General features: G+C 43.1%; 1 non-coding gene across 1 annotated transcript; it reads left to right on the top strand.

The window, feature by feature from the left end:
• The first annotated feature begins 8,095 nt into the window (after positions 1–8,095).
• trnah-gug (transfer RNA histidin (anticodon GUG)) lies at positions 8,096–8,167 on the top strand. The gene has a single exon. It is a non-coding gene; the product is annotated as a tRNA-His (tRNA).
• Positions 8,168–11,779: the final 3,612 nt, after the last annotated feature.

Raw genomic sequence — 11,779 nt, forward strand, 5'->3', positions numbered from 1 at the left:
ACACGATGGAATGTAGGGCGGAAAGAAAAATGCTTTCCTTCTCATTACACCAATTTCATCTACAATTGAATAGAATGACTGCTCTTACTCTTCATTTCGACATTCATGTGGTGTCGATTATTTGTGAATCTCCTTTGCAGTGAAGGGCAAGAACAAGATTCTCGATCCAGTGTATACCAGACGTGGGAGGTGCAAAGGAAAACCGCGGTGCGTAAAGTTAGCAACCAGAGTGTGACTCGAACCCATGAATGTGGAGTACAGCGGTATAATAACCCAGCACCGTAATCTCACAGTCTCCTCTGCACATTTTGTAATGGGGTGACATGTGACCTCATCAGGTTACATGTGCTGAAAGTCATGGATGAGAAAGTTCCAGAGCGGAGTCGAATCCACACCATTGTGTTACTGCTTTCACGAGAATTATAATAACAGCAAATTCCAATAAATAGCCATGCTGATCAGAATGAATAGCTGTCATTAATACATTGAGTCAGAACTGTGTCAGAATGAAACAGGACAAGAATTTTCCGTCATATTTACACTTACATTTGACTCATAATTACTTCAGTCACTTTCTCTCTCAGGTGAAGAAGCAGCCATGGTGAGTGAAATAAAGGCGATGTTGTCGCTCAATGGCCTTTCTCATATGGCTGAACATGAATTGGATTAAATCGCAAGAAATGCTGATTTGTTCATTTCATTTTAATTTTGCTGAATTCTCACAATGTTCGTTGTAATTATCAGAAGTTAATTAGATATATCTCATTGGAACGATTAATGTTGTATTCAAATTTGCTCTGACTTTATTTCAGCTTAAGGAAAATACTGCTTAGAAAAACAAAGGGTTAAAGCGCAAAAGAAAACCCACCAGTTTTGTTGCTCGTTGCTTTGGCAGATTTCACTCAGTATTAAATGGATCAAACATCATGGTGTTTGTTCTCACATCCTTAACGCATGTGATGAAAGCAGGAAGTCGATCTCCAAGCAACTGGTCACTTCCTATGCATTATGTTCCGTTCACAATAAATAAAATTCCACTCAGTTCCATTTACAATGCTTTAGGTGGAATATTATGCCAAATCTTTCAAAATGCAGAGTTTTGGAACCGAATCTTATTCAGTTGCACACATGAAAGAAATTTCTTTACATTTAAAGACAACCAACTTAGACATTGTTTCCCTGCAACTTCTGACCGACTACACCCCAACCCTACACCTTCACCTAGCCACACGCTGTCTCTCTCCTTGTGAAATTTATTCCTTGTATGTCACCAAATGTGCCTTTCCAAATATTTTGAAAAACAGATTCTCGGAGTGACAGCGATTTATTTCTCATCATTTCTTTGTCCTTCAAAGGTTTTTATCAAAGGCTTTGAATGCCTGACATCTCGATGTTTACTGACTTGAAAGAGGGAATTTTCCACCTATTTACTCTGTCCAAACATTTCATAAGCTGAATAAATCCAATTAAGTCTTCCTTGCTTCAGGGATAATAGTTCTCAATTTTTCAAGAAGACAAGTGAATAAAATCTCATCCTCAGTACAGCTCCATCAGCATCTTCTCTAATGGCTAACCCTAGTAAATAGCGTCATTATCAATTCATAGAATCATGGAATACGACAGTGCAGAAAGAGCATTTCAGTCAATCGAGCCAGTGTCGACTCTCTGAAGAGCATCTCACCCAGATCCAGCTCCCCTCGCTATTTCCTGATATTTCACCTGAAGAAGGGGAATCCCTCCCCCTTATGATTTCAAATAAACCTGTTGGAGTATAACCTGACGTCCTGTGACTTCTGACCTTATCCCCACCTTCCCCGTGGCTAATTCACCTAACTTACTTAATTCAGTCCTGGACACGAGAGGTCAATTTAACTTTGCCAATCAACCTAACCGTCACACTGAATAGCAGTGCGAATTACTGAGACAATGTTCCATCATACTGAGCAAATGCTGTATCATTTTTAATGGCTTTATACCCTGGTTACAGCCTCATCAAAACAAATGAACCCAAATTCAATGTATTGAAACGCTAATCTGTCCTTTACAATTTCATTCGTGCTGCGGGAAATGTTTCTGCACTCATATTTGAATGCGTTTATGTTGTTTCTTCCTCGGCTTCCTGCTTCTAGTAAACACTTCAATCCGGAACAAGTCTGTCAAACGTTCTTCATTCCAACGCAGTCACAAGGTGAAGTTTGCAGAAGTCACGTGTTTGGCTGTTCACTGACACTCTGCCTCCCTGAGAGTTGCAGCCCTTTCTCACACTAATTCAGGCAGCACTGTCCTTCCTGTAACATGCCCCATCGAGAATGGAACGACAAGTATCAGTACCCGCACTTGGGAATGGAGCGACAGTTTTAAAACGTTTACACTGTCCCCAGCAGAAAATTGAGCCCTGTGACAGGCGGGGCAGCTAACCATTATACTACTGAGGACAAGAGTGTCAAAGGAGGCCCTTCAAATGTGGCCACACTTGTCAAAAACAACTGCCTAATTAACTGAATCCCATTTCACAATGCTTACCCCACTGCCTTAAATGTCTTGGCTTCAAAAGTTCATATCTGAATATTTATTCAGGTTATAAGGGTTTCTGCCGCTCTGAAATATGCAGACAGTGTATTCCAAATTCCAACCACCCACTGGCTGATAAAGCTTTTCCGCACATCTTCTCAAAGCTTTCTGTCTTTCTCCTTAAGTCTCTGGCCCCTGCTAATCGATCCCTCCATCAATGGGAAACTCGTTCAGTCAACCCTGTCCATACCCTAACTCAATCATGTCTTGTCTACATCTCCTTTACACTGCGACAAACACTCCACTCTGTCCTGTCTTTCTTCACAACTGAAACTCTTCAGCCCAAACAATATCCCGGGAAATATCTCCTGCAATTTTCTCAGTGTGATCACATCCCTGCTATAATGTGACTTGCAAAACTGCACACAACACTCCTGCTTGAGCTTAATGAGCATTTGTTTCAAAATTTCTGGATTAGTGTGAGGGCGATTCTGGCTAAGCAGAATGTATTACCCATTCCGAATTGCCCAGAGGACAGTTGAGACTCAACCATATTGTTATGAGTCTGAAGTCACATGCAGCCCAGACCAAGTAAGGATAGCAAATTCAATCCCGAAATGACATCAGTGAAACAGATTTTGTTTTCAACAATTGTCAATGGATCTATAGTAGTCATTAGATTCTTCCTTGCAGATATTTTTTGAATCCAAATTTGACGATCATGACATGGTGGGATTCAAGCCCGAGTACCCAGACTATTACCTCGGTCTCTGGATTATCAGTCCTATGAAATTATCACAAGACCAACGCAGAAAGCCATAAAAGCTGATCTTTTCCAATGAAATGTCTTTTCACCAAAACTGCCCTGGGTATTTTCCATGAGCCTGACGCTACAATTGTATCTGGCCTATGTCAGTAAAAGCTGCTACATGGAGATTGACTTCACAACCCCGGTATCCAAATGGATCGACTTGTTTGAAGCTCCCGATGGTGGGATTGGGGCACGTTCACCCAACAACAGTAACCACAGCAGCAGCACAGAGAGAACAGTATGAATGTGAAAGAGAGTGATAGATTGTGCATTGCCTCAGAGAAATGGGGGGAGGGACGGTCAGGAGGTTTAATGATCGTGGGAAGGACCGGAATCTCTGACAACGGGTGCGTTTGAATTCTGATATATGAAACGCAGAGATGCGAGAGAGCGGAACTTGAAGGTAAAACAATTAATTTATTAACGTGTGTCACAAAAAGGACAACGGAGAGAACACTTAGTGCCGTGATTTGGTTTCAAATCGAGGTTGCTGTGGTCACAATGCAAGATACCGACAACCACGATCACAGTAACCACAGAACAGGATGCTTGCAAGCAGAAATAAGTACACTAGCAGAGGAAATGTTCGGAAGAACAGCAAATGTACAATATCAGTACTCAGCGAACAGTGACAGACATGTGGGAACTGAGAATGAGCTGAATCTATCAGCTGGATGTCCTCAGAGGCTGTGGAGATCCCTTGAATGAGAATGTTGAAAACTGAGATTGATCGATTTCGACAAAACATCCAAGACTCGAGGGGCCATACAGGGTATTGTTGAAATGTTTGCTTCAATAGCATTTTAGCTTAACATCGGCACAGCCGCCCAGATCCAACCGGAAATGGGGATGGGAATGTGTGCGCGGAGTTACTCTCTGGTTCCAGTGATGCAATAGGTGAGCGTGCTGTACTTCTACGATGGTATAGAGGCGCAAGAAATTCCTTGGTTGAGTGTGCTCCTGCTCAAGGGAACGGTTGTTCCCGTTTATAGTCTCATAGCGATTTCCAGTGCATCTTGCTAAGACAGCTGAGTGGCACAAGTGGAGCGTGTTCAGCCCTGAACTTTGCAGTGGTGGGTTTAAAAGATGATTTTTCTATTTGGATCTGTGTTTCCAACACTGGTGGTGGCAGCTACATTTGCTTGCATTAGCTCAGTATCAGTTTCTTCCACACAGTCAAGATTTCAACCTGGAGAAGGTGGTGTTGGGGTAATATTTTAAACTCGTCATCCTTGGGGGTTGGAACACGGAAAGGGTGATGTTTAAGTTCGACGAATAAAACCTGAAATGCAAGCCTGACCTCAGGAACAGAGATCATGACTTTAATTTGCTGCAATCTCATTCATCCATGTCCCTTATGCAGGGGATTCTACCATCTTCACCCAGTCCTGCCTACGAGAGACTCCAGGACCAGAAAAAAAAACATTAGCTGACCCTTAATCCAAGAATCCCCACTGTGAGGGAAGCAGACTTGTCGGCCCTTCCAGTCCACACATTCATCCGAAGCGCATCACACCAGACCCCACGGTACTCCCTGTCCCATAAGCCTGCATTTTCCATTGTTGATCCCTGTAACTGGCACATCTTAAGTCAGAGGGAGAAATAAAAACACAAACACACAGAGAATGTGCAGACTGCCCACAGACAGACACCCGAGGCTGGGATCGCACCCGGGTTTGTGGTGCAGCCAGACAGCAACGAACGAGGGGCGAAGAATAAATGTTGTCCTGACCAGTGATACTCACACCCTGTGGGTTAATGAGAAACAATGAAAACACCTTAACAACATGGAAAACGGGATTTGTATCTGTGTGGACACAATTTGAAAGGATCGTTCACCCTGGGTAGAAAAAAAAAGACGATGATACCACAGAAAAAGCAGGGCAATGTGGGAACTTCTGGAAGGGATTCAATTAACCACAGAAATGGAAACTCATTTAATCAGTAACACTGGGGAGAGACCGTTCACCACTCCCATGTGTGGGAAGGGATCACTGAGCAAAACAAACTCCGAGACGCCAGCAGGACTACATATCCTATCAGTTGTTCGATTATGCTATCAATGCTGCTGTTAATCCCAAACAGCTATTTGCTCCATAGCGTCAATCATAGAGTCATACAGCATGAAAACAGGCCCGTCAGTCCAAACAATCCATGCTGTACATACTGCCAAACTAACCTTGTCACATCTGCCTCCTCCTGTACCCGTTAAATGGTTATAATGCCCTTGTAGTTTTATTACTGTGTTGTTGATCCAAAAAAACAGGTAATATTTTGGGCACAAAGAATTCAAGTCCTGGCATGACAGATGGTGGAGTTTGAATTCAATACGCACCTGGAATTGAAGAGTCTCTTGATGACCTGAATCAGTTGTGTGGAAAATCCCATCTGATTCACTCATGCCAGTTCGGGAAGCAAACTGCCATATTCATCTGCTCTGTCTCACAGGAGACTCCAGATGGATAATACCGTGGTTGACTCTTAAGTGTCCTCTGGGAAATAACTGACGTACTCGGCATGAATACATTTATTTTAAAAATCCCACTTTCCCATTCATGTTTGGAATCAATTGCCCATTAAATGTTGCAAACGTACGCTCATCCATTACTTCCTCAGCAAGTTAATTACACACGTTAAACACCTTCCCTATAAAAATGCCGCACGTCTTTTTTTAAAAAATCTCTTTTCATCTTAAACATATGCCCTCTCGTCTTGAAATCCCCCTCCTGGGAAAAGGCAGCTATCATTAACTCTAAACTTGTCTCTCAATAATTCATAAACTTCTGTCAGGTCGCCGTTCAAACCCCTAACCGAGAGTGAAAACAGTCTCAACTAGGAGAAAGTGAGAACTGCAGATGAGAGATCAGAGTCGAGAGTGTTGTGCTGGGAAAGCACAGCAGATCAGGCAGCATTTGAGGAGCAGGAGAATCGACGTTTCGGGAAAGAGCCTGATGAACGACACTTGCGCGAAAAAAAAATATTCTCCTGCTCCTCGGATGCTGCCTTACCTGATGTGGTTTTCCAGCACCCCAATCTCGAATCTGAAAATAGTCTCAGCCTATCAAGCCTTTCATTATAACTCAAAACGTCCACTAGCAACAAGCGTGCACACCTTTTGTGGACCTATTCAAGCTGAATAATATCATTCCCACAACTGGGCGACCAGAACTGGACATAAAATTCCAGAAGACGCCTCAACAATGTCCTGCAAAACTTCAACATAACGTCCCAACTACTATACACAAAGGACTGAGCAATGAAGGGACGTATGTTAAATGCCTTTGAACCATCTTGTCTGTTGGTAATGCAAATTACAAGGAATTATGTACCTGCACTCCGAGCTTCCCTGTTCTCCAACATCCGCAAAGCCATACTCTTCTTGTTGTACCAAAATGCAATACCTTCCATTTATCCAGATTGAACTCCATGTTACATTTTTCAGTCCAACGACTCATTGGATTAAGATCCTTTTGAAACTTAGATCATCTTCCTCACTGTCTACAATTCTGGTGTCACCTGCAAACCTATGAAGCATGTCTGCAGTGAGTTCCACTGTTTTCTCATATAGATCAATGTTTCATATTTACTTGTAGTTGCCGTGATTTAGCAGTGTGCAGATCATAGAACAGTTAGTCATGCAATTAACCATGAGAAAGAAAGCTGCAGACTACAGGGAGATATAAAACAATTGGAAATAAAAATGGTGAAAGCAATTCATTCCACGGAAGTGGGTGATAATGAAGCAAATTTAAACTTCAAACCAGCGGCTCACGCTCCAGTTGTGGCACTCAGCTGTCTCAGCAAGATGCACTGTAGATCGCTGTTATTATAAACGGGAACAGATTTTCCCTTCTGCCCCGCTTTTGACCAGGAGCACTCCCAATCTTGGAATTGCTTGCGCCTCTAAACCATCATAGAAATACCTTGCATTCTCCGGTTGCCTCTCTTGAGCCATCGAGTATCTCTGCGACCTCATTCCCATCTTGATTTCAAGTTGGTTATTCGCGACTGCGCCACTCAGTTCCTCTGATTCTGGGGCAGGGAACTGGGACTATGTGACAGCAGTGGTTACTGCCTTGTGTGGGGAAACTCGAGAAGTCACCGATGTTAAACTGCATTGCTATTGAAGTATATATTTCAACAAAAGCTTGGTAACAACAATGACTGCAGATGCTGGAAATTAGATTCTGGATTAGTGGTGCTGGAAGAGCACAGCAGTTCAGGCAGCATCCGAGGAGCAGTAAAATCGACGTTTCGGGCAAAAGCTCGTCATCAAGAATTCAGGCAGAGAGCCTGAAGGGTGGAGAGATCAGTGAGAGGAGGGAGGGGGTGGGGAGAAAGTAGCATAGAGTACAATAGTTAAGTGGGGGAGGGGATGAAGGTGATAGGTCGGGGGGAAGGGTGGAATGGATAGGTGGAATAGATGATAGGCAGGTAGGACAAGTCAGGACAAGTCATGGGGATAGTGCTGAGCTGGAAGTTTGGAAATGGGGTGAGGTGGGGGAAGGGGAAATGAGGAAACTGTTGAAGTCCACATTGATGTCCCCGGAGTCTTTGATGTTTTGGAGAAATCTATTTATCTCAGCCTTCAACACATTAATGATGGAATCACCACAGCCACTGGGTGAACCGATATTAAACGGTCAGCCATTCTGAGTTCCCACATATCTGCCACTGTTCGCTAAGCACTGATATTGTGGATTTGGTGCTCTGCCTAACATTTCTTATGATATTGTACTTATTGCGTGAGCTCTGTGTGTTCGTCTGTGGGTTGCCGTGATCGTATAGTGGTTAGTGCTCTGCGTTGTGGCCGCAGCAACCTCGGTTCGAATCCGAGTCACGGCAGTAACAGCTCTGTGTGTCCCAGTCTTTTGTGAAACACAAAGGAATCAGTTGTTTTAAAGTTTTGATTTTCTCCAAGGTGATTGTTTTTTTTCCTTCAACCTCTGCTCGCTCACATCTCTGTGTTTCATATGTCAGAATTCAAATCCACCCGTTCTCAGAGATTTCTTCCCTCCTACGATCACGAACCGAACTTTCCATCCCATACCCATTTCATTAATTTGGAGATGCTGGTGTTGGACTGTGGAGTACAAAGTTAAAAATGACCCAAAACCAGGTTATGGTCTTACAGATTTAATGGAAGCACTAGCTTTCGGAGCGCAGCTCTTTCATCATGTGTTTGAGGAGTCATTTCCTATTTCATTAAGGCACTGCAGAATCTAACACTGACTCTCCCATTGATACCGATCAGTCTGTATGGCTGCAGTCACTGTTGCTGGGTGAACGTGCTCCAACCCCACCATCGGGACCTGCAGACCATTTGATCCATTTGGTTACCACTGTTGTGAGTTCAATGCTCATGTAGCAGCTTTTACTGATGTGGACCAGATATTATTGCGGGGGGTCAAGCTCAGAAAATTGGCACAGAACAGTATCGGGGAAAAGCGACTTAATTGGATAAGATCAGTTTCACTGCTTTTCTGCAATGGCCAAGCGCTATTACCACTGAACACTGAACTATTAATTCAGACACCTGGGACCTGGGTTTGACTCCGACCATGCTCGGTGGTAGAATTGGGATTCAATAAATATCCGGAATTACGAATCTTATAACTCCTATATATCCATGTTCAATTGTTGAGAAAAAACAAATCCATCTGACGCCATTTAAGGAATGAAACTGTCATTCTTACCTGCTCGGGCCTCCATGTCACTCCACACTCACTACAATATGGTTGAGTCTCAACTGCCCGCTGTGCAATTAGGGATAGCAATCAATACTGCCGAGCCAGCAACGCCCTCATACTGTAACAGAACAGGAAAAAATAGTTCATTCGGCCCTAGCTAGATTACTGTGTGCAGTTCTGCAATTCAGAGTACTGCATGGATGTGATCGCACTGGGAACGTTGCAGGAGAGATTCACTGGGATATTGTCTGGGCTGAAAAGTTTCAGTTGTGAGGAGAGATTGGACAGACTGGGGTTGTTTGTCGCCGAGCGGAGGAGATTGGAGAAGACATGACTGAGATGTACTAAATGCTGAGGGATATGGATGGGATAGACTGAAAGAAGCCTTTGTTATTGATGGAGAGATGGAACACTGGGGCCAAGAGATTTCGGGAAAAGGCAGAAAGGTTAGAGTAGATTTGCGGAAAGGGTCAGAGAGGCGGAAATCATTCTCACCTTAAAAAAAATTGAGATGTTAATTTGCGATGCCAAAACATGTAAGATTATGGGCTAAACGATGGACCTTGATTCAGGTCGTTAAGCAGTTGTGTTTGACAAGTGCGGCCACAACAGGCTGAAGGGCCTCCTTCGATGTTGTTGTCCTCCACAGTATCGTGGTTAGTGTCCCCGCCTGTCACGGGGCTCAATTCTCCGCTGGGGGCATCGTAAAGGTTTTAAACCTGTCGCTCTGTTCCCCAGTGAAGGTTATTAATGGCTGGCCTTCCATTCTCGATGGGACATGTCACAGGAAGGACAGTGCTGTCTGAATCAGAGTGGGGAAGGACTGCAGCTCCCGGTGAGACAGTGTCAGTGAAAGTGCAAACACGTAACTTCAGCACATTGTGTTTGTTTTGCAATGAAAACCATTATATAGAGTCGTTCCTGACTGATATGTTTATTTAAAGCAGGAATCTGAGGAAGAAAACAGAATAAACTCATTCAGATCTGAGCGCAGAGACATTTCCAGCAGAACTACTGAGGTTGTACAGCGGAGAACCGCTTTTGGATGCATTGAATTCGGGTTGGTGGGCGCAGCTTGCTTTCACTGGGCGGAGTTGCCAGTGTGTAAATGATACAGATAGTGTTCAATGTGATGGTACATTTGTTCAGTGGTTCGCACTGCTCTTAACTCTATAGGTCAGGTGAATTTGCCATGTTAAATTGCGCTGATGTGTCCAGGGAGTGAATTCAGTAAGTTAAGTGAATTAGCCATGGGTAACGCGGTAATAAGGTCAGCAGTCACACGATGCCAGGTTTTATTCCAGCAGGTTTAGTTGAAATCACAAGCCAGAGGCCTGCGGGGATAGAGACGAGAGCTAGGTCTGGTTGAGATGCTGTTCAGAGTCTCCCTACAGACTCGATTGTCTGAACTGTACTTTCTGCATTGGAGGGAATCGGAGATTCTATCAGAGAGGACACTGTCAGCGTTTACTGGGCTGCTAAGACATTGGAGACGATGCTGACGGCATTTAGTGGGGATGGAGTTTTATTTATTTGTGTTTTGGAAAATTCGAAACTAAACCAAGAAAAACAGAATGGAAGTTTTCCAGAGTATTTGAAGTTTGGAGAGAGTAAATATGTGGCAAATTCACTCTTTCAAGTTCATAAATTTCTGAAAGTCAAGATTTCAAAACCATAGATGTAGGACAAAGAAATAATGGGAGCAGATTTTTTGTCATTCAGACAATCCGTTTCCAAAATATTTGGAAAGGCACATTTAGAGACACAGAAGCAGCGAGTTTCACCAGGAGAGAGACAGCCTGTGGCCAGGTAAAAGTGTAAAGGACGGTGTCGGGGGTAGATGGTGCGAGGAAACAATATCTAATTTGGACGACTTCAGATGCAAAGAAATATCGGAAACGTCTGCAGCTGAGTAAGATTCAGCAAAAAGAAAACTCATAGTTTTGAAAGATTTCTATTAATATTCCACATGAAGCATTATAAATGGAACTGAGCAGATTTTGTCTATTGTCAAGACACAGCTATTCCATAATGAATAGGAAGTGAACGGTCTCTTGGAGATCGAGTTCCTGCTTTAATCCCATGCCTTAAAGATGGGAGGACGATCGCCATGATGTTGGATTCATTTGATACCCATTGAAATCTGCCAAAGTTACTGAGCATCAAAACTGCCATCTTGTTTTGTAGTACAACCTTCTGTTTTTTCTCATGAGTATTTTCTTTAAGCTGAAATAAATTCGGAGCAAAATTGAATGCAACATTTAACGTGGAGAATCTTGCTCTTGCCCTTCATTGCACCGGAGATTTGTAATAAATCGATACCTCATCAAAGTCGAAGTAAAGCAATTTGATTCTGTTGTAAATTACATTGGGATAATGAAAAGGAGTGCAAACGCTTCTTTTCTCCTTTCATTCCATCTTGACTTTCTATGAATTTACATCGAATGAAAGGGTAACAAATAAGGAGAGATCGGGTGCAATAGTTTATCCAGTGGGATTGTGAATTTTAATGTAACACTCCACACAAAGTTCTGATCAGTATTTTTAACAGTCAATTGAATTGGAACCGCAGAAAACCTTTCCAATGAAACGAATCTTTCATTCTTTCACAACCTTTTGCTGTGTGAATCATACCGCGATCCATCATCCAGCGTGATCACCAAGTTGGCAACAATATTAGATCCACCAATTTTCTTTAGCAATCACAACATCTGCACATACCCATCTGCGGTGTGCCCAGTGCCATTTGTTGTGTCCAGGCCACAGC

This window comes from Chiloscyllium punctatum, chromosome 12 (genome assembly GCF_047496795.1).
Source record: "Chiloscyllium punctatum isolate Juve2018m chromosome 12, sChiPun1.3, whole genome shotgun sequence".
Taxonomy (NCBI): Eukaryota; Metazoa; Chordata; class Chondrichthyes; order Orectolobiformes; family Hemiscylliidae; genus Chiloscyllium; species Chiloscyllium punctatum.